This window comes from Bos indicus x Bos taurus, chromosome 7 (assembly GCF_003369695.1).
Source record: "Bos indicus x Bos taurus breed Angus x Brahman F1 hybrid chromosome 7, Bos_hybrid_MaternalHap_v2.0, whole genome shotgun sequence".
Classification (NCBI taxonomy): Eukaryota; Metazoa; Chordata; class Mammalia; order Artiodactyla; family Bovidae; genus Bos; species Bos indicus x Bos taurus.
The window spans coordinates 27,779,211-27,806,478 of record NC_040082.1 but is presented as its reverse complement, the minus strand read 5'-3'; the positions used below and the strand labels follow the sequence as shown (position 1 = coordinate 27,806,478).

Genomic DNA, 27,268 nt, shown 5'->3' with positions numbered 1-27,268 from the left:
CAAACCTTATAAGTTAACTATGTATGTAAGCTAAGTCTCTTAAAGTCATGTCCAATTCTTTGTGACCTTCTAGACTGTAGCCCGCTAAGCTCCTCTGTCCATGGGATTTCCCAGGAAAGAATACTGGAGAGGGTTGCCATATCCTCCTCCAGGGTATCTTCACAACCCACCTCAATTTAAAACTTAAATTATAAAAGAAAAAACCAAACCTTCATTAGTTGATACTAGATTAGGCAACACACAATCAAGCCCAATAGACACAATCTATTCCTGCAACAAATCCCCAAAATAAAATGACTGTCTTTATGTTATCACATATAATGTATGTTCATTCCATCCATCGGTGTGATTTAAGTTCTGATTTCTAGTCTCTCTTAGTAAAGGAAAATATGGGGGAAAAATATGTGTTGACCAGAATTCTTTGCAGGGAAGACACTGACATGCTTCATAAAAAAATTTCATAAACACTTGGGATTAAAGATACAAGTAGGCTGCTCTTCAAACTGTTCTGCTAGACAAAGTGGAAGAATTTCCTGGTTATATCAGAGAAGAATGGACAGGAGTGGAAATTAAAGGAAAATGGGAGGAGAGGAGAAAAAAAAGAGTGCAGACAAATGGTTGCTCCTACACAGTGAGACCCCATTCCCCTAATATCTCCCATAAAGGTGCGGAACTCCAACCTGCTTCACTTCACATAGATCGACCAGTAAATTTATCCACTTTTTAACTTAGTTTTTAAAACAGATGACAGGAGGGCAGCTGGGGCTACACATTGTAACAGAGAAGTGAAATAGACAAAGAAAGAGGAGATAAGTGTTAAATTTTAGGAACTTTGAGTCAAATTTTATTAATACCTCAAGGGGAAAATAGGCTTCAAATGGAGTATGGTTGCATACAGTTTTCCCAGAGCTTTTAAAACACCATTTAAAAGACTGTGAGATTAGTCTCATCTATAGAAAATTATCTCCTGAAGGATGGTACTCACTGCTGTTTGCCCTACATTCGTATGAACCTTTTTTTTTTTAATTGAATATTCTGATATTATATAGACTTACCTTTTATGCCTATAATCCTGAATATTCTTCAGTTAGATTTTAGCTGAGATAGTTATGGACAAATAGAGGCATTTCAGGTATCTTTTTTAAAAACTATTTTATTTTTAATTGGAGGATAATTACTAAACAATATTGTAATGGTTTCTGCCTACATCAGCATGAATCAGCCATGGGTATACATATGTCCCCTCCCTCTTAAATCTCCCTCCCACCTCCTTCCCCATCCCACCCCTCTACGTTGTCACAAAGCACTGGCTTTGAGTTCCCTGTGTTATACAGCAAATTCCCACCAGCTATCTGTTTTACATATGGTAATGCATAAGGCAATGGCACTCCACTCCAGTACTCTTGCCTGGAAAATCCCATGGACGGAGGGGCCTGATGGGCTGCAGTCCATGGGGTCGCTAGGAGTCAGACATGACTGAGCGACTTCACTTTCACTTTTCACTTTCATGCATTGGAGAAGGAAATGGCAACCCACTCCAGTGTTCTTGCCTGGAGAATCCCAGGGACAGGGGAGCCTGGTGGGCTGCCGTCTATGGGGTCGCACAGAGTTGGACATGACTGAAGTGACTTAGCAGTAGCAGTAGCAGCAATGCATATGTTTACCCTCTCAAATAATTCCACCTTCTCCCTCCCTCACTGTGTCCAAACGTGTTCTCTATGTCTGCATCTCCACTGCTGCCCTGAAGATAGATTCATTAGTGTTAAGTGTCCTTTTATGCAAAGATTTCAAAATAATGTACATCTCTCAAAATGTTTAACATTTATCAGGAATTACATATTTTCAAAGTATGAGGATAAAGTAATTTATGAATTCTCTTTATGCTGTTACCATGTGGCAGTCCCCACAGGCGAGCTGATAAACAGAAGTGCTTGTCACTCTTTTTAATGTATATGGGGAAATTCATCTTGACTTATGCAGATTATTCCAGGTAGTTGGGAATGCTTCTTTGGCATACAGTAAGGTTGTCCTGATGTTAAAGAAATTGGAAAAAGCATCAGAGAGTGGCTGGCATAAGATATGGAACTTAAGTGACAGGACTACAACAAGTGGAAATGAGGAGGTATACAGAAAGAGGGAAGTCACGGAGATAAGAAATCAGATGTGTTGTGGGGGAAGAGCCCATGGTCCCATTCATCTGGAGAGTGAGGTACAGGAGTCGGCCTTGGGAGCCAGTTCTTGGCACCAGTGTGGATGTTCTCATGATGAAGCAGCAGTCAGGCTCCTTCAAGGAGTTTTTTATGTAGCAGGCGTTGACAAGAGGAAAGCAGAAAGGAAGAAGTTGGAAGATGCCAAGTGTTGACTACAGCTGGCAAATGGGTATGATTGAGACCAAAATTATTAACATATGACTACTGCCAGCCTTCACCATCCACTGACTGGCTCAAGAAGAATCTTACTTTTTTATGTCATTTCTTCCCTTTCTCCACCCACAGAGCAGGGCCGTTCCTTGTCAGTTCCATTCTTTAGAGTCTCACCATCTAGAATGGAAAGTTGACAAAAGAGTACATAATCAGAGAGGCAGAAGAGGGCCTGTGCCATTGTTACTGGAATATAAAGGAAGACAACAAGCTTCAGGAAAACCCAGTACACAAGCTGAAAACAGCTTTTTTTTCTTCCTTTTTTTTTTTTTTTTTAAATTCTAAGCACAGTTAGGTAATCAGAACCAGAAGGTTAAGGAACATTGTCTGCAGGGGGTAGCTCAGGACCATTATAATTTGGACATAAATATAATTTATATTCATTGGTTAGGGGGATTGGGGCTATTATGGTAGTTATAAATAACAGACTGGGAGATTTTGCTTAATTAGACAAAGATTAGGGGGACGTTGAGGGCTCCTGAACAAGGCAGTGATGTGATTAGTATTCTTCTTTAGGAAGAATTATTTAGCAGCTTTATCCACATAAATGAAAGAGGAAAAATAATGAAGACAAGTGAAATCTGATAGGAGGCTTTGCAATATGCCAGGTTAAGGACAGGATGGTGAGGAGTAAAAGGGGAGAGAGGGGATAGAAAAGAAAAGATGGCAAGGTATTTGGAAAGCAAACAGCACCATTATGAGAGGCAAAGTAAAAGACATAACAATTTGATGTTTGAGGCCTTAGGAACTGAAAGAATAGAAGTGCCATTAACAGAAATGAGGATACCAGAAGGAAAAGCTGACTTCAGGGTAGAAATAATTAGCTCAATTTTACATGCGTTGTTTTTGACATGTATCTGGGTGAGAATGTCTCCTGGACAACTGTAAATGTAAGCTCAGAGAAGAAAGGCCTGCAGCTGTCTCTCAGCTTTCCCCATGGTATCTCTGAAGCCCAGAGTACAGCAGGTGACCAATAAACACTGCTGAATAAATGAAGACTGAGTGAAAGTCTACCAGTGCTCTGAGTTCTTATGATACATGACTGCAGTTTTTTCATGATTATTTCTCTTTATTTACAGATTCGGCTTTATACATATGCATCTTAGATCTCCATTTCCAGAGTGCCCTCAATACTTATTTGTTGAATTAATGTTAGCAGCTGCTCTTTTAGTTTAGACACAACCCCATTCGCAATTCTAATCTCCCTTTAGTATATTCAAAGAAGGGAAAACTCATTAAATGCAATATTAATAAAAATAGATAAATATACATATCCGTAGTACTTATTTTAAGGAAAAAGCAACACATAGAAGTAACTACAGGTGAAAGTGAAACTATTAGTCACTTAGTTGTTTCTGACTCTTTGTGGCCCCATGGACTGTAGCTCACCAGGCTTCTCTGTCCGTGGGATTTCCTGGGCAAAAATACTGGAGCGGGTTGCCATTTTCTTCTTGAGGGGATCTTCCCGACCCAGGGATTGAACCTGTATCTCCTGTGTTACAGGCAGATTCTTTACTGTCTGAGCCACTAGGGAAGCCCAGGTATTAATAACTAGTCATTTCAACACTTGGTTATTCTATTTGGTTAATAGCTTACCTGAAGTTGTCAAAAATTACATTTCTTTCCAACCACAAGGAGCCTGAAAATGACCTTTGGGCAACAACTTGGAAATGATTGTTTAAAAGGTAAATATGTTTTAAATTTCATAAGTGGGTAGAGCTTTCCCATACTCAGCAGTTAACACATGACTCGTGACTCCATGGCACAAATTTGTAGAGCAAAGTGCGTGCAGGTTCAGTTGTGTCCGATTCTTTGGACCCCAAGGACTGGAGCCCACCAGGCTCCTCTACGGAATTTTCCAGGCAAAGAATACTGGAGTGCGTTGCCATTTCCTACTCCAGGAGATCTTCCCGACCCAGGGATAGAACCCACATCTTCTGCATCTCCTATACTGGAGGCAGATTCTTTACCACTGTGCCGCCTGGGAAGAGCAAATAAGGATCACAAAACTGACTATCTTACAAGGCTCCTGGGATGTAAACTTTCCCCAAGGTCTTCTCTCTCTCCTCCTGCAGTGTGTGAGGGGCTTTATAAGGAACATGGTGCTTCTATTTCAGAAAAATGGCACATCCTATTTTAAAAGATTTGACAGTATATGAACAGTATATATAATATATTTATACTTAAAGGGTCTCTTTGGTCATTTGGATGATTCACTAGAGATGTTCCTGATAAGTATGGTTTACTAGAAAAATATAAATTCAAATTTTTAGTCTTCAGTGATTTCCCTCCCACCCCCACCCCTTGGGCTGAGATGGCTTCATGAAAGTTAATTTTAAAAAAAAGGCAAACCTTGAAAACATCTGGTGTTGAGTTCAGAAATTAGAACCAGATATGCTTCCTTATCCGTATTTCAGTTCACATAAGTAGCCTGCCAGAATTGTGAAAGGAAAAAGTTTTATTAATTTGATTTTTGTCTTGTTTTTGAAAAATAATAGAAATATTTTAATGCTCAAAGTAGTTATGGGTCTTTTTTTAAGAAGTATATAAACCATCCCTGAATATACATTAGAAATATTAGAATTAATATAAATTTTAGATAATAGCATTATAATAATTCACATTCAAAGGATTTACCAAGGGAATCCTCTAAATCACAAGAGCCAAACAGTATAAAGGGCTCATAGACTGCTTTAAAAGCAGTTTTTCAAATAATTTACAGTATATAGATTCCCAAATAAAAACTGAGAAAGCAAATAACTACTTAATTTCATTATTTTTTGAGCATTAGTAGACATCCCATTCAGAAAGCCATCATAAAAGAACAGCTAGAATTTTTGTTTTCTAAAACTTCAACAATAATCATTATCATTAAAAGAATAATTACAGATATGCACAGAAACATTGGGAAAGATATTGATAGAATTCTAAGCTGGTGTTTAAAGTTTACCAAGCACTATGGAGTTTATTTTATTTTACATTTATAGTAAGCTTAAATTAAACGAAGCACATATTATTTCCATTTAACAGATGTTAAAATTGAAATCTTCAAACACAGTGTGTTACAGTTACTTTTGTAGAGCCTATAAGTACCAGAACCTAGAATATGTCTACCTTAGAGCTTTTTCTATTACATATTATCTTTCTGCATGATGAAAATCCAACAAACTGTATCTCTAATTGGTTGGCATTAGAAAGCTAGCTTTTAACTGCACTCAATTCTAGAAAAATCAACCTGAGTGAAACATCAGCTTTAAAAAAAGAAGCGTATTAACACTGTACTTGAAATATCTGTGTGGTAAGGAATTCATTAGATCAGAAATTCATTGCTTTGACAAGATATCTTTATTAATGGATTTTTCCAATTGATTTTTTAAATATGATTTTTTTATTATCAGCATAATTTTTTAGTTAATTTTTTAAATGGTGTATACTTGATTTACAATGTTGTTAGTTTGTGCTGTATAGCAAGGTGAGTCTGTGATACATATATCCACTCTTTTTTAGATTCTATTTGCATACAAGTCATTACACAGTATTGAATACAGAGTTCCCTGTGCTATTCAGTAGGTTCTTAATAGTTACCTATTCTATCTATATCTATTCTACCCTAAATAAAGTAGTGTGTATATGTCAATTTCAATCTTCCAATTTATCCCTCTTCTCCCTTTTCCTGTTGGTAGCCATAGGTTTGTTTCCTTCAACTGTAACTCAACTTTTGTCTTGTAAATAGATTCATTTGTAATATTTCTTTAGATTTCACATATAAATGATATCATATGATATTTGTCTTTTTCTGTCTGACTTCACTCAGTATGACAATCTCTGTGTCCATGTTGCTACAAATGGCATTATGGCATTCTTTCTTTATGACTAAGTAATACTCCATGGTATATATGTACCACATCTTCTTTATTCATTCTTTTATCAATAGACATTTAGGTAGCTTCCATGTAAATTGTAAATAGTGCTACAGTGAACATTGGGATACATGTATCCTTTCGAATTATGGTTTCTCCAGTTACATGCCCAAGAGTAAGATTGCTGGATCATATGCTAGCTTTATTGTTAGTTTCTAAATTTATCTCCATACTGTTCTCCATAGTGTCTATACCAATTTACATTTCCACCAACAGTGTTGGAGGGTTCCCTTTTCTCCACACCCTCTCTAGCATTCATTCTTGTAGATGTTTTTAAATATGATTTTTACTCTCTACTTTTTCAGTTGTTTTACATGTAAGTTTGTCCATAATCTTTCCATTTCAAGCAATTATACGTTATAAAAATATGTCCTTTGTTCATTCAAATGTACAAAAAGATTAAAAGTGTCTAATGCATATGCTACATGAGTCTGATTTATTTTTTTGTGGGGGGAGGTGAGAAGCCATCTTTTAAATTCTGCTCTACATCTTACAAAGGAGAACATTGAAATGGAATGTTTTCCTTTTTTAAAATAGTGTTTTTCCTGGTGGTACAGCTCTTGGCTATTCTGTCAAAGTCTGGTCCAAAGTCTTATTCCAGTACCAGATTATCAAGTTTTCCAAAATCAGCATAAACCCGGGAACATTTTGCCTTTTTCTTACTCCCTCCCTAATTAATAGCAACAACAATAATAATAATAGATGTCTTCCATTGTTATAATTTAGTGTTTCTGGATGTGGAAATGTAGTAAGGAGGAATGAGAAATTTGTGATATAATGATAATGCATGCTTTTCTATACTTCATAGTAAATACAATTGGACTGACTCCTCAAAACCCATGACATAGACAGTGAAATTTGTATTCTTTCCATCCTAAAGAAATAAAAGTAGGGACTCAGAGAAGATAAATAAAATGTGCAAGCTGATATAGCCAGTAAATGGCAGAGTGGATTTAGAATCCAAGCATCTCTACTCTGCTACTGGTTTGCAATGTTTACACAATCAAATTCTCTAATTCTGAAGCTACATTCACTTTGAATAGCCAGATAAGACAAGTGCAGACCAGTCTGAAATTCAGAAGCTCTGAATTCCTGTCTCCACCCTAACTTGGAATTCTCAGGAAACATGCATCACAATTAAGGGCACGGGTTCCAGAGGCACCTAGACCTAACTTTACATTCCCATTCCTCCATTACCACCTCAAGGAAGCTTCACAAGTTAGTTTCTCCAAGCCTTAAGTTCCTCATCTGTAAAACAAAGACTGTTATGAAACTTAAATACAATAACAAATGTAAAGTCTTGGCCACAATAAGTGTTGCATAAATCATTGCTACTAGCACTTCACTTTATGCTGATTTCTCTTTTCCCAATTTTATTTATATATATATATATATACACACACACACACACACACTTTTGGAGGAAAGTGAAAACCCATATAGGTTTCATTGTGCACAAATGCTGACCACACACAGAGAGCTCTCCTCTAGGCACTTACATTTTAACTCTTAGACACCTTGGAATTATTGCACAGGTTCTTGAATGTAGATGTACATGAAGAATTTCTTTGAATTGAAAAAGTAGTATGTCTTACAGACCTACGTGACCATTTCTTTTATCTCTAGGCTTTTTATCTCATAATAAATACATTGAAAATTTACTAAAAAGCTTTACTGAATTCCAGTATAGAATTTCCTGATGAACAAATAGAGTATCAGCATAATTATAGATGGGATTGGAAAGCACTGCTTTGTGAAAAAATACTTAACGTTATTCAAAAGGGAATAAACACTGGCTTTCAAACTTCAGTCAACCTGAATTTATAAGTATTTCTAAAATCAGGTAGTCTAATTTGATATTGATTCCTTGAGGATAGAGGATTCCATTTCATTTATGGATCAGATTCATTTCTTTAAATGTATCCTAACAACTAAATATGGATCAGGTTTGGTGAAATAATCATATTCAAAAGCTGAGTGTGAAAGAATTGATGCTTTTGAACTGTGGTGTTGGAGAAGACTCTTGAGAGTCCTTTGGACTGCAAGGAGATCCAAGCAGTCCATTCTAAAGATCAGTCCTGGGTGTTCTTTGGAAGGAATGATGCTAAAGCTGAAACTCCAGTACTTTGGCCACCTGATGCAAAGAGTTGACTCATTGGAAAAGACTCTGATGCTGGGAGGGATTGGGGGCAGGAGGAGAAGGGGACTACAGAGGATGAGATGGCTGGATGGCATCACTGACTCAATGGACATGAGTCTGGGTGAACTCCGGGAGATGGTGGTGGACACGGAGGCCTGGCATGCTGTGATTCATGGGGTCGCAAAGAGTCGGACACAACTGAGCGACTGAACTGACTGAACAATGAATACCCTGTTTTTTCCTTGCTCTTTTTAATTCTGTTGTCATTCCAAAAATATAGGGTTGAAATACAGTAGCAATAAATGTGATGGTGAGAAACTCAAGTATAATTTCAAGGGATTAATTCAAACATACCTCAAGACCTTTGTAAGAATATTAGTTGGTGGTGATTGCATTAATATACTTGTGTACATAAATTCAGAGTGTTTCTGTATCACTTACCATGTTCTCAGTAACAAGGAATTGGCAAGGAAATGGTGACCCACTCCAGTACTCTTGCCTGGAAAATCCCATGGATGGAGAAGCCTGGTAGGCTGCAGTCCATGGGGTCACTAAGAGTTGGACACAACTGAGTGACTTCACTTTCTCTTTTCACTTTCATGTATGGAGAAGGAAATGGCAACCCACTCCAGTGTTCTTGCCTGGAGAATCTCAGAGACGGTGGAGCCTGGTGGGCTGCCGTCTATGGGGTCGCACAGAGTCAGGCATGACTGAAGCGACTTAGCAGCAGCAGTAACAAGGAATAAGGTTCAAAATGGATTATACATTAAGGAAAATACTGGCTTTCATAGCTGGAAGTTCCGGGGTTAAGATGAACCTTGAAGGAGGCTTTGTCCAGTGGTTCTGGTTGGGTTCCACCTCCCTGGTGGCTCAGTTGGTAAAGAATACACCTGCAATGTGGGAGACCTGGGTTCAATCCCTGGGTTGGGAAGATCCCCTAGAGAAGGGAAAGGCTACCCATTCCAGTATTCTGGTCTGGACATGACTGAGCAACTTCCACTTTCACGGTTCTCTTAGCTGTGTCCCACTCCCTACATAACATGATCCTCAGGACGGAGCAGAATAGCATCAGAAGATACAAGCCACACAACAATAAATGACCACAGCCTAGAGAAGAAAAAAATAGCTTTCAGAACTCTTCCATAAAAGAGAGGGAACTTCTTTCCTAATCTCCCTTCAAAGGTGTTTGGCTATAATTGAGTTGCATGCTCATTTGTATACCAGTGTTTGAGGTGGTAGAGTAATGGAATTATGGCCATGCAGTATAAACTGCCCCTGAGGTTCTTGGCTGCATAATAAAAGGGTAATGAATACACAAAATTGGGATTCTCTTGGGAAGAAATAAGTAGAGAACGCGTACTTCTACATAGGCAACCATCAGTATCTTCTACCTCTTACAGGCAGATTCTTTACCATCTGAGCCACCAGGGAAGCCTCTTCCAATATCTACCCATTTGTTTTTTTAAGAGGTATTAACTGAGATAGTTAAGATCCTGAAACATAAATATTCCTTCTGATATACACTTGGAAGAAAACTACAAATGTTTTAAGTATTAAATAAATTGGCTTGAGCTATGAAATTCTTATACTGCTGGCAAGCAACCATGTCACAAGGCATGGACAAGATTAAACTTTAATGGATAACTGGGATAAGTCCAAGTAAAGGAAAGGAGGCCTCTGCAAATATGTTTCATGCTCATATAAGGATGTATATCGCCTCTTAAAAATATAAACCAGAAGATTTCATGCAAGCTAGCATTAAAGAGGAAAAACAAGTTTTCTCATGGAAAGCACTCAGCTTTGGGATAGGCACCGAACAACGAGATGGTATTAAGATTCATATAATGCCAGCTACTACTATGGTCTGAGATTAATTTTAACCAGTGATCTGTTCAGAACCCAGTAACAAACAATACTTCCTTGGAAATGAGATTTTATTTACAAAGAGATTTATATATGACAATATTCACCATGATTTTTTTTAATGAAAAATAAGGATTTTCAGAGTCTAATAAAACCAAGAGGAAGACAAAGATTTTCTGGAAATGCTGTTTTGGAGTGCTGACTGCATCAACGTACAAAATGTGTATTTTTATTTTTAGAATTTATTTTTACTCATGCCTTATAATTGTTCTTAAAACAATTACAAATCTCTTTCCAAAGAAGAAATTGTGCTCTTCTCTAAAACTAATTTAACTTTGAAAAATACTTTATATTAACTGAGTATTTAAGTATTTATAAAATGGATAGTATATCCAGAAAGAATTAAAATACATAGTTCCTGCCCTCAAAGAACTTAAAACTTATTTGAGGACATCAGTCTAAAATATAAGAAGCAATAGCCAAGAAAATATAGCATGTAGTTAATTGTGCATCAGGTCACAGTGATATAGAAAAGACTGGATGAAGAATATCATACCAAAATTACAGAAGCCTTACTAACATCATACTAACATCTCTCGGAATATTCACCATGTACCAAATGTGTTTAATAGCTTACCATTTAATCCCACTACAACCCTATACATTGCAATCATTAGCATCAATATTTTACAGACAAATGAACTGAGGCTTAGAGAGATTCACTTGCCCACGTTGAAAAGTTAGTAAAAAGCAGAACTGGGAAATGAACCCATATAGTCAAATCCTACCATGTGATTGCTTAGCTACTAAGGTATTCTGCCTTCATGGAATAAGACAAACTCAATGAGCGTTTTGAAGACTTAGTGGTCCTTCTAAATGAAGGAGGATGGAGAGAGGTATTTTAAGAAGGAGGAGCAAAACCAGTGAGGGCATAGTTGCTGGAGTGTCCATGGTACGTTTTAAGGCCCTTAAAAGAAACTGCCCAAACAGAATCCAAAGTTTGAACAACATTGAACGTGAAGACAAAATTGGACAAATTCAGTGGAGTTGGGTTACAGAGATTACAAAGGCATTGACGAGTTTTACAAAACAATTTTTCAGTTTTTTTTTTTCAATATAAAATAACTGTTTGAACTCTTTCATCTCCTCTCTGTCTCATCCTCAGCTGCATCTTCAAATTCCAAAAGACTTGAAATAAATCATGGGAGACCACCCAACATCTTTCAGACCTTTAGATTAAACTCAAAAGCACAGAAGTGTTCTTAATAGCTAAAAGGTTAATGCTTTTCAATCCTGGATCAGCCGACTCTAAGGAGACAACAAGAGACATCCTGGTGACCTGGAAATCCCACAGGCCCCCCCAAGTGACCTCCCAGGGGTACTTCTCCACATTCCATATACTTGGCAGTCTGGTCTCACCCTGTCAGTCTGAAATGGAATGCAGTCTCACACCCTGTCAGAACAGAGGTTTTCCTACACTGAAGTGGAAATAGTTCCAACCCTGGAACAGCTTATACATGCATGTTTATAAACATGTGGTTAATCTCTGGGAGAAAACACAAAAACTGGCCATTGTGATTGCCGCAGGGAAAGATAGTTGGGTAATTGGGAAACATTCAAAGAAACTTACTTTCCATCTCCCTACCTACCCCTTGACTTCTCTTTGAAGGCTATACATGTATTATTGTGTATTTGAAAATATGTTTATTGCAAATGAATTAACTTTCTAGTGGCTTTTTTTGCCTGTCCCACAATGCACTCAAAGCATCATTGCCAGCCAGTTCCCCAAGGCACAGCTCTTATCACTCCCGGCCCCTAGTCACAAACCTTCAATGCATGCCCACCACTAATAATGAGTTCCCAAGGTTCACAAGAATTGATTTCCTGATATAATTTATGTTTCACACCACATTTTGAAGTAGGTTATGCCTCATATGACAAGTAGTAGTATGGCATGTAGTGAATTTTAAAAATTTATTCAGGGCTACACAGCTAACTGGTCATACTGCTGAGACTTGGCCCTGGAATACATGCCTCTTTCTATGATATCATACAGTTTCTTACATACAATATATTAAATTAAATCAAAACACTTTAGCCTACCATTGATTTCCAACCTTCCTGAGAAGTTTTCTCAGGCAAATCCCTAACATCTATCCTTTGCTCCAGGGAAACTGGTACTTAAACACGGGTTCCTCAAATATCCCTCACTCAACTCTCACTGTACCTTTCTTTGTTTTCTTTCTGGTCCTTTAGAATGTCTCCCCACTTCATTGGTCACTTATGAAAATCTTCCACAGTTAACCACAAGTGGTCCTCCTCAAGGCACCTTTCCTGAATTCCCCCAGTTCTCAAATATTCTCTTCTCCATACTTTATTGCACCACTCACAAACTACATGTTAGTCTTAAATTATAATTAACTTGGTGTTTGTCTTAACCTAACTAAAAACTATAAACATTGAGAGGAAAGATCATGGCTCTCCATGTTCATTTTCCCAAATATCTAGGAAACTAGTTTCACTTATTAGAGCCTCAGAAACATTTGTTGAATTCAGTTTGCTAACTGATATTCTGGAACACCAGGGGTGCATTGTAAGATGAAGTGGACTTTGGCAAGAACCCAGAAACTGATTTTACGGTAGAGATCATGAACTGGTGATCTGTGACACTCTGAAAGACGTGTGTGTTGTTAGCACAGAGTCATTTCTTTTGAGGGTTTAATTTTTTATTTGCATTATTTTCCAGCATTAAAAGCAGAAGATCTCATGTGAAAATCTAAATTTCTAAGTTTTAAAAAAATGGGAAAATCTAGCAAGACAGAGTCTGTCCTACCACATGAACAATTAGCTAGAATTAGTAAAACCTGCCCGTTTTCATGATGATATAGGCTGTCTGGTGTACCAAAGCCCACCCACCATTCATGGTTGTCTTACACTGAGGGAGCTATACTAACTTGTGATGCCTGTTGGATGCTATATATTCACATTTGCAATTCCTATTTGAAATGGTGATGCTTTTTCCTTCAGAAAAGAGTCCCTAAGTCTCATTAACTCTACAGAGAGCTCTGTACCTCTTTCAAGAATGGCCTGGTGAAAGAGATTTTCTCAACCATCTTTGAAAGAGTAACTTATCCTCCTCATGTAGGAAAGCCTCAATTAGAAGTTAAGTCAGGGGACTTCCCTGATGATCCAGTGGCTAAGACTCTGTTCTCCCAATGCCTAGGGCCCAAGTTGGATCCCCAGTTGGGGAACTAGTCTCCACATGCTGAAACTAAGAGTTTGCATGCCATAACTAAAGATCTTGCATGCTGCAAGTCAGACCTGGCACAGACAAATAAATAAATTTGTTAAAGATTTATTTATTGAAATTGGAGGATAATTACCTTATAATATTGTGATGGCCTCTGCCATACATCAACTGAATTGGCCATAGGCATACATGTGTCCCTTCCCTCCTGAACCCCCCTCCCACCTCCCTCCCCACCCTATCCCTCAAGGTTGTCACAGAGCACCAGCTTTGGGTTCCCTGCTTTATACCTCAAACTCCCGCTGGCTATCTATTTTACAAATGGTAATGTATATGTTTTAATGGTATTCTCTCAAATCATCCCACCCTCTCAATATTTTAAAAGCAGTTAAGTCAGTTGTTACATTTGGGTATATTAATGGAAATAGAGAAAAATTCTATACAAAAAAACAAAATGTCATTTGAACTACAGACGTCACACTGAGACATGGCCAGGGGAGCGACCTACTAGTGACCCATAAGCAGGGAGTAGAACACTATGCAAGTGACAGAATTCCATAGCAAGGAGGGATCTGAAGAAAGGCAATCCAATGCTTTTATTATATTTTTTCCCCATAACTTTTTTTCCCCCTCAAGTTCTTTGTGCCTGTTATCACCTGTATGCTTACAAGCATATTAACACAACAAATAAATGAATAACAGGCAAATAGCAATAGGAGAACTCAGAAATATGATCTCTTTATCATTTTTACTTTTTTTTAAATTTTATTTAACCTTACAATATTGTATTGGTTTTGCCATATATCAAAATGAATCTGCCACAGGTATACATGTGTTTCCCATCCGGAACCCTCCTCCCTCCCCATACCATTCCTCTGGGTCGTCCCAGTGCACCAGCCCCAAGCATCCAGTATCGTGCATCGAACCTGGACTGGCGACTCGTTTCATATATGATATTATACATATTTCAATGCCATTCTCCCAAATCATCCCACCCTCGCCCTCTCCCACAGAGTCCAAAAGACTGTTCTATACATCAGTGTCTCTTTTGCTGTCTCGTATACATGGTTATTGTTACCATCTTTCTAAATTCCATATATATGCGTTAGTATACTATATTGATGTATTTCTTTCTGGCTTACTTCACTCTGTATAATAGGCTCCAGTTTCATCCATCTCATTAGAACTGATTCAAATGTATTCTTTTTAATGGCTGAGTAATACTCCATTGTGTATATGTACCACAACTTTCTTATCCATTCATCTGCTGATGGGCATCTAGGTTGCTTCCATGTCCTGGCTATTATAAACAGTGCTGTGATGAACACTGGGGTACACGTGTCTCTTTCTCTTCTGGTTTCCTCAGTGTGTACACCCAGCAGTGGGATTGCTGGATCATAAGGCAGTTCTATTTCCAGTTTTTTAAGGAATCTCCACACTGTTCTCCATAGTGGCTGTACTAGTTTGCATTCCCACCAACAGTGTAAGAGGGTTCCCTTTTCTCCACACCCTCTCCAGCATTATTGCTTGTAGACTTTTGGATCGCAGCCATTCTGACTGGCATGAAATGGTACCTCATAGTGGTTTTGATTTGCATTTCTCTGATAATGAGTGATGTTGAGCATCTTTTCATGTGTTTGTTAGCCATCTGTATGTCTTCTTTGGAGAAATGTCTATTTAGTTCTTTGGCCCATTTTTTGATTGGGTCATTTATTTTTCTGAATTGAGCTGTAGGAGTTGCTTGTATATTTTTGAGATTAGTTGTTTGTCTGTTGCTTCATTTGCTATTATTTTCTCCCATTCTGAAGGCTGTCTTTTCACCTTGCTTATAGTTTCCTTTGTTGTGCAGAAGCTTTTAAGTTTAATTAGGTCCCATTTGTTTATTTTTGCTTTTATTTCCAATATTCTGGGAGGTGGGTCATAGAGGATCCTGCTGTGATGTATGTCGGAGAGTGTTTTGCCTATGTTCTCCTCTAGGAGTTTTATAGTTTCTGGTCTTACGTTTAGATCTTTAATCCATTTTGAGTTTATTTTTGTGTATGGTGTTAGAATTTTATGACATTCCTACCAAATTGACTTTTTAAATCTTCAATTCTCCAATGAGGGCAAGCCCCCACTTAAATTTTCACAATTTGTACTTTGAAAGAATTATTTTTCGCATGTTGGGAAAAAATGATGTATTGTAATTTTCCCCCCAATAGTCCTTCATTTTCCCTCTGGGGTAATGCTAATCACATGACAGACTTTTTTTATATTTAAAGATGATAATCATGACCTCCCTGATGACTCAAACGATAAAGATGCTGCCCACAATGAGGCAGACCTGTGTTCTATCCCTGGGTCAGGAAGATCTCCTGGAAAAAGGAAATGGCATCCCACTCCAGTATTCTTGCCTGGAAAATCCCATGCACATAGGAGCCTGGCAGGCTACAGTCCATGAAGTCTCAAAAAAAGAAGATTAGGACATGACTTAGCCAGCAGTTCTTATTAGTCCATGGGGTCGCAAAGAGTCAGACACAACTGATCAACTAACACTTTTACTTTCTTCATCATGTTGCCTCAAAGCCTCCCATTCTTCAGGTGAAACACCTATGGCTTCTGGTTAGTAAGACTCTCTTCATCCCCTGGTTGTTTCTTCTCTCATTATATTCCACCAAATTCTTGGCAGCCCAAGCTGGCCAGAGTATTACAGGTATTATCATGTCCAACAGAGCATAGCAGAGGATATTGAATCATTTCACTGTAATAGCTTTATCTATGCAGTCTTAAAGCTTAATTAGTTATTTCGGCAGCTGCAAATCTCTGTTGACTCACATGTGGTTGCACTCGACTGCAACCCCCAACTTCTGTTAAAGTTCATCTTTACCATCATATACTTCCACAATTGGACACTTGGACTCCATATCTATCCCTATTAAGTCTCATCATGTTTATATTGGCCCATTATTCCAACCTGTCAAGGTTGGATTCGATTCTAGAACTCTCTCTTCTTTATTTCTATCTCTGCAAATCTGATGTGTATGTAGTAAATTCTTCCCTCCAAGTCAGTACAAAATAAGCAGAGTAGGAACAGACTTTGCTTCAGGTCCTCCTTCCTGGTTTCCAGATTCAAGGTGGCCCCTCAATTTTTTTGAGAAGAGCCATTTACCTGTCAATGGCCTACTCAGCTCTGTTGTCAGCTTTCTACCTGTCTTTAAGAATGCTCTGGGAAAAGAATGTTCGAGTGCACATGCATGCACATAGATATATACTTTCCTTGGGAGAGGATTCATAACTTCCACCAGAGCTTCAGAAAGTTTCCTGACATAAAAAATATTAAGAAACATTAACTTTGTAAATTCTCTGAACACCCAATATATTAAAATATCTATTTTTTAAATCTCTAATGATCATTTTTTATTGAGTGCCTATTGTGTGCCAGGAGAGCTCTAACTATTGAGATTTTTAGAACACAACAGACCAATCCCCTGCCTTCATGGTGTTTACATTCTAGTGAGGCAGAACACTAGACCATAATGACCAAGAGTAATAAGGAAGCCAGTAGTATGTTTAATACTGATAAATGCCAAGGAACAAAAATAATGTAGTGGATATGAAGTGTTGAGCAAGAAGGCTCCCTCACTGAGATGACATTTGTATTAATACAGCAGCAAATGTGAGGCACCCTGTTAGACCGGACACTTCGTCTACCCATGAGCAGCAAAGCTGCAACAGAGTAAGCCAGGGGAAATAGTGGAGATGATTTGGGAGAGGATTGTGGGTGGGGAAGCCAGAATGGTCCTCCAACATAGGTTGCGGGGAGAGGGATTCCCCCTCCGGTGCATTTGGAAATGTAGGGGAGAGGTGTTTTTAGTTGTTACAATGACTCAGGGACCCTACTGACACTTAAGGGGCACAGAGACACTCTGTAGGGTTGTTTTGTATGGTGGGAAACTGTTTTGCCTCCAATGCCAACAACATCCCATTGAGAGACCCCAAGTAACTTTAGCCGTTGTATAAACTCTGGACTTTACTCTGAATGAGATGGGAAGCCATTAGAGATCTCAGTGAAGAAGAATGAATGGTCTAATGCGTTTCTCAAGGCTCAACCTAGCCATCCTGTTGGAGATGAAGGAGACCACGGCAGAAGCACAGAGATCAGTTCAGAGATTGTCACAATAATCCACGTAAATGATGATGGCTGGACCAGGGAGGTAGGAAGGAGGAGATGACAATTGGTTGGATTCTGAGTAAATACTTAAGATTGACAGGTATTGCTGATGCAATAGAAGTGGTATGAGAGAGAAAGAGAAGAGGATGAATCCAAAATTTTAGGCCTGATAAGAATCTATCAGTTGGAAGGATATACCTGTCATTTGTAGTTGTGATGGAGCACAACTTTAGTTGGAAGTGAAGTATTAGGAAGAAGGCCACATGACATAGCCACTTAGACTGATGGATGAATGCAAATATATGAGTATGTATTGTATGTAGATACAGTTACAGAGAGATAAAGATACAGATATGAGAACTGACATAGACAAAATATAGAGGTAGAGACAGAAAGAAATCTAAAAGAGACCAAAAATGTTAACACCAGCTATCTCTAGTTGTTTTAGATTTAATCTGCAGGTTTTTCTTTTACACATTTCCTAGATTAATTACATTAAGCATGTCTTAATTTTGTGAAATGTAAAACCTTTGAATATCTGCAACACCACTTCATACAGCTTATTTATGAAAGCAACAGAGATCTGCTTCGATTTTTCTTTTCTGTGGACTCGGCCCCTCTTCCTCCAACTGCTTACTCATCAGTTAGCAATGGACTCCCTGCTTGCGAGGCCACTTGTCAGGATTTAAAATCTTAGCCTTACTCTACTGTGGTCATTATAAGCATGCAAGACATTTCCAGACCCCCAAGATTTTCATTCTGAGGAGAAATGAGGGAATTGTTAGCAGCTGAATCCTCTTTGAAAGAGCAAGCCACACAGATTTATAGAGCTTTAGGGGATCGTACGAGGAGCAAAACAATTGTCACTCAGGTCCCCTTTCCTGGCAGCCCCTCAAAGCTTACCAAGTGAGAACAAGAGTGCCCAGCTGCCCTGAACAGCCAGAGAGAGTGAAATTTAAAACTCGAATTGCTTCTCTCTTCTCATTATGTATTATTTGTCAATCATGGATAAAAAGTGGTTTTTGCCCTCCAGCCGCTAGCCCTGGGGCGCACATATCACTCAGCAGTGCCACTTTCTTCTGGAACATTGCAAGAAAAATCAGTGATTACACCTTTCGTTGAAAGGAAGTGTGGTCTTTTGTCCTTTTTTTTTTTTTTTCTTTTTTCATTTTAACCTGATGGTTTAAACTAAGAAGGCAAGTCACTTAGAAAAAAAATTAGTAAACTTGGTTGTTATGGTGGTAGACATCTTAAATATGGAAATAATGTCTATTAGTACACAGATGCTTTCCTCTTTCCTATTGGAGCCAACATGTCTGAAAAGTACTTGATGGCTACAGCCTAGTGGGAGAGGGAGATTGTACTCCTTTGTACCAGACCTTGCAAATAAGCAATAAAATGCACATTATCAAAATGCAGACTTTTAAAAATAGATTCATTTTGATGTCCACCTTTCAAGATTGTTTTACGACATCAAAACACATTGCCCTCATTTGTACGTTTCACTCATGTGACAATGGAGCCCTTTTTAAAATTTTTTCACACCATTTAGGACTCAGTAACTTTTTATTGTACTGTATAGGGAGTGACGATATGAAGCTTAGATATATTTTCAGTTGCTATGATAAATATACATTAAGCCATACTGCACACAGCTTTCTGTCTAATATTCTTAAACAATGTACCAAAACATCACCTCAGTTATTCAAGCACATTCTAATAGGAAACATCAGCATCTCTTTGTGTCTAAAATTTGCACCTTTGACTTGTATAAAGGAGAAAAGTCCCAATACAGCAATGCTGAAGTTTTTAGATTTCTTTAACCAGGAAAAGTGCACTGAAGGCATTAGTAGGCACAGCTCTGATTCTTTTTTAAGTTAAATACCACTCACCAAACAATTCAAAATTCAAAAACTATATGTTTTACAGGTGGATCAAAATGCTAACATAATTGATGACCTTCAATGAAACAGATCCTGTTACAGTAAGACAATATTGGCTCCCTACCATTCTTTTCTTTTTGTCATAATTCTATCTAGGAACAGAAATTGATGCCAACTGGAAAAATCCAATCATGGAAGCCCCAGCAGGTTCAGCTTCCCCTTTCATGTTCTAACTTATATGGCAATGTGAGGTGATCACATTGTCATAAATTTTACAGAATGTAAGTCAGGGCAGGAAGGACAATAGTTTGGGCCCACCTACTGCTTCAAGCTTCTTATTTTCTGTGGGCAGGATATGGACCCTGCAGTAAGTTCAGGTTCAAATGGAAGGCACTGAACTGGCTAGGCTTCCGGCCAAAGCTGTGCATTGTCAAGGCATTTCACATGGTTTCCATCTAAAGCTACAGAAGACTGGGGCAAGTCTGTCTGTATGAATGTGTGTGTGCAGATTGCCACCTCGACTGGTTCTGATTTACACCTAATTCTCTCCAGGATCCCTAGAAGTGAACTTTGCTGAACTTCGTACAAGTTCAAATTTGTAACCAGTCCTGAAATCCCAAAAGTGTTGTCTGGAATTCAATTTCAAAATAAAGACATGTCTTTCCAAGTTACATGTTTCCAACTATTGTTGAGTATTTGGCTCCAATATCTGTCATGTCTAATGCGGTACATTCCTAAATATCTAGGTAGTGTAAGAGAATTGGAACTTAGAGGAACAGCATCATGGAGTGGGTGGTTGCAGAAGATCTAGAGTTTCAAAGTGCGTCTCATTCAAGGAAGCTTCCAAATACCTGAGGATTTTGCAGTGGCCCTTGGCAACAAGTATCTATTAGTTGCTTTTAATGTTCTTCTTTATATCTCTTTTCTCTTCCCAACTAATCCATCAAAACCGAGATAGTAAGTCCAAACTGATGCTTACCCTTGCTCTGTTGATTCTCTGGGTTTTCAATTTTATGCCTTTGTTCTCTTGTCCTTTACCTGAGCTACTTTTCTCTTTTTGCCCTATGTTCATAATCTCACTAATCATAAGGCTCCATTTACAAGCTCTTCATCCATGAAGCCTTGCTTGACCCTATCAACAGGAAATCATCCCCCCTTTATCTGAACTTCCATAACTCTGAATGGCATGGCATCATCATCCTGTATATGTGTGTGTATTATCTCCCACACTAGACCGTAAGATGCCTGAGAGCAAGACTATCACTCAATTGTTAGAAAGATGATGGAGTCACTCAAATGACATTCGTTGAAAGAATAATGAATGCATAGATGGATATTCATTCAAATATAAAGTGACAGGAGGACATAAACATAGGCAGCATCATAACAGAAGGCTGCAGGGACAAGAAGCATTTAAAGAGGAAGGACACTTTCAGCGTCCTCCCTGCCTCTGTGTCCTTCAGGTTAATGCCCACTTCACCGCTATGTGAGCCTCAGAAGGAAAAGCACCTCCTGGTCCTCACTCAAAGTTACATCTCCAGCCCCTTCAGCACAATTACTGGTCCATAACAGATACTCAATAAATGTTTGTTTGATTGAATAACATATTGAATTTTTAAAAGCAAAGACTCTTTATATAATGTAAGCCTCTAAGCTAGAGAAGGGAATTTTAGGGACATCAGGAGATGATAAGATTAAAAAAACAAAAACCAAAACCTAAAGCATCTTACGGTAAACCACTAAAAAAATGGTCTCCCAGTTTCTACCTGTCTGACCTTGTCTGAGCCTCCTTGAGCTTTGAGTTCTCTTCCTGTTCAATGTCAAGTTGATGAGGCAGCCACAAGTGATAATCTGTGTAAACTCAACCACTCTCTCATTAGCCCAGAAACAGATTATAAAAACTGATACTGGCTCTTGAGAGTTCTTCTGTAGAGTACTCTCTTATTTCCAGAATGGCTCCAAACTTGATAAGATCCACGCCTTTGGAAGAGAGATTAGCATCAGACCCAGTGGGGATTTTTAATCACATTAAAACAAGATAACATGTTATCTGAGAGAAAATTAATCCTCATTTCTAGGCTGTGTTATTTATGCAACTTGACAGATGGGAATTCTTTTAAATAGTTATCTGGTCCATTTCATTTCACAGGCTTTATTGCCTTGACATCTAAATATCTTTAATTTATAAGCATTCAAATGGTTCTTGATTAAAATAACTAGCAATTTTATTAGTTCTTGCTTCATAAAATAAGTCATATAATCAAACTCCTAAAGATAGCATATTGATATCATATTTCCAATTAGATTTCCAGGTTTATAACATCAGGTACCCAAAGATGACAGCATAAATAAATTCATTTAGCTCAGCACTTACAACTTAATATTAGTTGGAAGAGATCTGCAGAAAATTGCCTGGGATGAAGGAAGGTGGATACATATTTGAGTGAACTTTGTAAAACAAGTAACTGCTTGTTTAAAATTCCTTGCATTTCCAGACAGTTCTTGTGATTTTTGATGGTATCATATCCTATTTCAAAATATGTAAAACCTTTATTTATAGAACCAACTATTCACACCTCTTTTCACAAATGACTTTAAATAGATTCCTCCTGAGTATGATTTCATTAGAAGTGAAAAGGAAAGTTTACAATATTAAACAAATTTTATCTACCTGGTTATGAAAAAATGAAAAGTATAAATGAGATAATAAACAGAGTTTAAGATATTTCAAATACCTTCTACAAATCTAGTAAGTATCATTCATATATCAATTACTTAGCCAGGAAATATTTCTCAATCACTAATATTAAGTAAAGCAAGTATAGGCAAAAGCTATTTAAATCCAGTTATAAGAAAGTTAACATTCCTATATTATATCAAATTACACCCAATGAGTGACTAGTTCTTCTTATTTACTTGGAAAGCTCGTCCCAAAAGCTCTCTGTTATCTGGCTTGTTAATGTTTATAATTGTAGTTATAATAGCAATCAAATTCCTATAAAGTCACTTAAAGCATATTAATATCACATTGTCAATTAAACTACAGTTTTACAATGTCAGGTACCAAAAAGTTAAGAGTATAAACAAATTCATTTAGTTCAAACACTTATTTTACCTTAAAATGTTCTACTTTGTGTGTGATATGAATTCTAGCAAACTACTCATAAGATGAATTCTAATCTTCAAAAACAAACTACAAAGGCCTGCATAATTACGTTACTGACTTGGACTAATGCAGTAAAACAGTTCCAGAATTTTGATAAGGAAAGCATTCACTCAATATTTTAGGTAATCATTAATTTTTAACATGAAAACACAAAGCATTACCTCGATGAGTTCAAGCTTAATTGTAGGTTCCAAAATGTTACATTAGTTAAAACATGACAAGCAACCACACAATCAGCATTTCTTTTTTACCCTCACTTACTCATGGAAATACTATGACCAAGCTAAAGCTACGCTATCACATATTCCCCTTTTTGAAAGTTGAAACTGATAAAGTAGGTAGAATAGCATTCTCACTTCATTTTACATATGAGAAATTTGAGACTCAAAGAATCGAAGTTCCTCAAGACCACACAGTTGGTAAATAGCAGACCCAGAGAACCAGATTGGCAGGAAAAAAATTTACCAGCAAAATGAATGAAGCATTTTACACTCAGGTCAGCCAGAACTACCAGTTCTTCATTTCCTATATTTTTCCAAGAACCCTTATTTGCTTTTCTGTGGATCAACCTAATTTGCTTCTACTCTACTCACATGGTAGCATGGCTTATATATGTGATCCATTTATTCCAGTCAGATGTTATTTTTCCATTATCCTTGGATTCAAGTGTTGGTATCCTTACTCAGCTTTTGCTTTTGTAGGTTGTCAGTCAAAGGCCTTATAAATTTTTCTTCCTTTTAAAGTACTGTGTACCTGAGAGAAATTAGAGGAGCAGAAAAAAGTTCAGCCACGTCAAAAACATATCTTAGAGAGAAATTTGCTTTGCATGCTGTCCTTTAACAAACAATCACTTGATTGATACTACCATGTATCTGAATATGACTGACAGAGTCAAAGCCTAACAAGGAAGACATATAATAAGCCAGAGATGACTACACATACCGTGGTATGTGCTCTAATAGAAGCAACGAATTAGAGAGCTTCCAAGAGTAGGTACATAACACTGCGGGAGTTAGGGAAGGGAAATAGGCACGGGACAATTGAAATAACCATTGAAATGTGACGAAATCAGCAAAGAAGTTCAGTCCAGGCAAAGTGGCCCAACCTGATGTGGCACTTTTAAGAATCTGCCCCTTACTGGCATTATAGGATGGTGTTCCACAGAATTTCCCCCCTGCGTGCCCATTTTTACTAAATTTGTCTTCCTGAAACACCAGTTTTCACCAGCTTTGTATGATTCATCTGCTACTATAACTTGGCCTCCACCAAATCCGCTCGATAAAGGAGACAGTCTGTCTTACACTTTGATCCTAGCAACGGTTTATATCTCAGCATAATTGTGGGGAAACAATTATGGATTACACCGCACTCATTCAACCCAAAGTCTAGCAACTTTCAAGGATCCATAGCTCCTTTAAGCATTTTTCTATCAAGTCTTCCTCTTCCTCCTGGGCAGGACCTGAAAAAATGGTGGAAAATCAAAATATCCTCTGGAGACAGACAAAAGTTGAATATGGCTAAGAATGTTTGAGAAAAAGCAAATACTAGAGCTAGAAAGGTTAAAACAACAAAGTAGTAAAACTTTTCAAGCCCTGAGCAGTAATTAGGTGTCAGGCATCATGTCAAGTGTGTTTTGCATTATCTAATTTAATCCTTCAACTTCCCAGGTGGCTCAATGGTAAAGAATCTGCCTGCCAAGCAGTTTGATCCCTGGGTCAGGAAGACCCCCTGGAGAAGGAAATGGCAACCCATATCAATATTCTTGCCTGGGAAATCACATGGACAGAGAAGCCTGGTGGGCTACAACCCATGGGGTCTCAGAAGAGTCAGACATGACTTCAAAGATAAACAACAACAACAGTTTAATCCTCACAACAATTCATGAGGTAGATCCTGTTACTCTCCCTATTTTACAAATGAAGTAACTGAAATTCAGAGAGGCTCAGTACTTCCTGAAGATCACACAGATGGTAAAAAGACCAGTCAGGCTCCCGCTGACACTCCAGAATCCACACTCTTAAGCTATATGCCTCTCAAATACAGGTCATTATATTATATTCATTAGTATGGAATGCGGATTTACAATCCAACGTGACCTATATTTGGAATGAGCCATTGAAGGTTTATAAGCATGGATGTATTTGGACTTGAATTTTGGAAAGATCATTCTGGGGACATAAGATGGGGTGAAGAGAATGGACAGAGTTCAAAGACCACTGCCGGACCCTGTGGTGATGAGATGAGGCCCTCAACTTGTGTGGTAGCCATTGGCAAGGAAATGACAAGAAGTATTTGAGAACTTACCATGTGTGAGTGGATGAGGAAGGGGGATTGAAGAGGATTCCAAAGTCTCTGGTCTAGCTGGCTCTTGGAGGTTGCGAACAGTATCAGCAAAGAGAGAGAACTCAGAAGGAACTGGTTTAAGAGACAAGATGGGGAGTTATATGACAGCCCACCACCAGACACACTTCCCTCTGTGGTCAAGCTTGCTTGTGTTCAGATTGTTCTTCCAAGTCAACTTTATAACTGATTTTTTTTTTTTTTTAAAGTAACTTTTTTGGAGATCTTTCAAAGAGGGTAAAATCCACAGAGACTAAGAGTCTGGACAGTCTGTTCTGATGGGTCTGGCTTCACTTTCCCTTCCTACTCCATTTTCTAGAATAGTCGTAGGCACTACAAAAAGAATCCACTAACATCATCCAAATGAGCTTCTAGGCCCTACAGGAAAAAGCCCACCCAGCAGGTTTTTAATTGCCTCTCCATCTCACCACCCAAACATCCTTGTTATCATCTTCTTTTTTTAATGCCATGACTCATCAGACCACCAGGTAAAAGCCCTAGGTCACCAAGCCAGCAGCCAGGGAGGGCATGGAAAGCGGAGACAATGACTCTTACAGTCTCTTATTTGAAAATGATTTTGTAGCTTACTTTTGCTGAGCAGAAAGCACCTTTTGAGTGGTCCAATTTATTGAGATACCACAAGGATGACACAGTTGAAAATAAGCCTAATATGAAAATATAACTTGGCTTCCCACGTGAAAGGAAACAAAGCTAGTGACATTTCCATAGAGCCAAATATTTCATCACAACAACGAAAGTCCTCTGTCTTAGTTCTAGGTCATGTGTCAATAAGAGGGTTGTTATTTTTTAAACCCCGTGTCATGTGACCCAACTGAATCATCTATAATAATTTTGGGGAGTGAACCAGACAACCAGGACCCTCTCTCAAACACAAATGCTGAGGCCGACTCAAATCAGCAGTTGCTTTGTGTTTCTGAATGAGTTGTTGTAATTTAAATGTCTCATCCCATTGGGAACTAAGGGAGGTGACATAACCCAGAAGAAGCTCGGAAGTGAGAGTGTTTGTAGGGGTGGCTGAACTACGTGACCTTTAAGGCCTGCCCTCCAATTCTGTCTTCAGGAGTCAATGGATGTACTTCAGGAGTTTTTGGCGTTCAGGGCAAGCTTCTTGGGAGGTTCATTTGAAAGAAAAAGAAAAGTGAGGCTGCAAGTAGGTGGGTATGATGAAAGGTTTTTCTTTACATCATCTTCCATGGAAAGTATTTTTAAGTAGCTAGTTCAATGGTGAGTGTCTGTTATACTCTGTATTATGAGAAAAGAGGGAGTTCATCTTCTTGGACAAAATCCATACTACAATGCTTGAGCAGCAGTAATAGGCAGAGATGAAGCTGATTCTAGGACTTTGTTTTAATTCCTTTAAGAAGAGTATCACTAAGCACGCTATATTCTGTTGTTTAAAACACAAAATAGAGATAGTTAAAATGGACCTGGGACATGATATACAGAATGCCACTTCAGTTTTGTGGTCAAATGAAGGGCTAATCTTAATTTTTATTCTGAATTGTACAGAGTCGATTTTTCTGTGTACTAAATGGTATCATTTAGTTAGCATTCAATAATGCCTAAGTAAAAAATTGTATGATTCACTCAACAGATGCAGAAAAGCATTTGATAAAATGATAAGATTCAACACCCTTTTAGGATAAAAATCTTCCACAAACTAGACATATCATACACTCTTAAAAGGAAGAAAATCCTTATTGTTTGCAATAATATGGATAAACCTGGCGGACATTATGCTAAGTGAAATAAGACAGATACAGAAAAATAAATACTGCATGATCTCACTTATATGTGGAATTTTATAAAATCAACCTCTCCAAAGCAGAGAGTAGTTTGGTAGTTACCAGAGGATGGAGGATGGGGAAAAATAAGGAAATGATGAAAGGATACAAAGCTTTAGTTATTTAGGATGAATACACTCTGGAGACTGAATGTACAGCATGGAAACTATTGTTAATAATACTGTATTGTACACTTAAAATTAGCTAAAAGAGTAGACTTAATCTTTCTCACCAAGTGAGTGAAAGTGAAGTCGCTCAGTCGTGTCCAACTCTTAGCGACTCCATGGACTGCAGCCCACCAGGCTCCTCCATCCATGGGATTTTCCAGGAGTGG

General features: G+C 38.0%; 1 long non-coding RNA gene across 2 annotated transcripts; it reads right to left on the bottom strand.

The window, feature by feature from the left end:
• Positions 1 to 1,814: 1,814 nt before the first annotated feature.
• On the bottom strand, positions 1,815 to 25,343 carry LOC113895035. 2 transcript variants are annotated; one of them, XR_003511744.1, is made up of 5 exons: positions 25,094 to 25,343; positions 23,383 to 23,542; positions 4,773 to 4,851; positions 2,460 to 2,540; positions 1,815 to 2,029 (listed from the first exon to the last, which is right to left on the bottom strand). It is a non-coding gene; the product is annotated as an uncharacterized LOC113895035 (long non-coding RNA). The 2 variants fall into 2 exon arrangements; XR_003511743.1 differs by having other exon boundaries at positions 1,815 to 2,540.
• Positions 25,344 to 27,268: the final 1,925 nt, after the last annotated feature.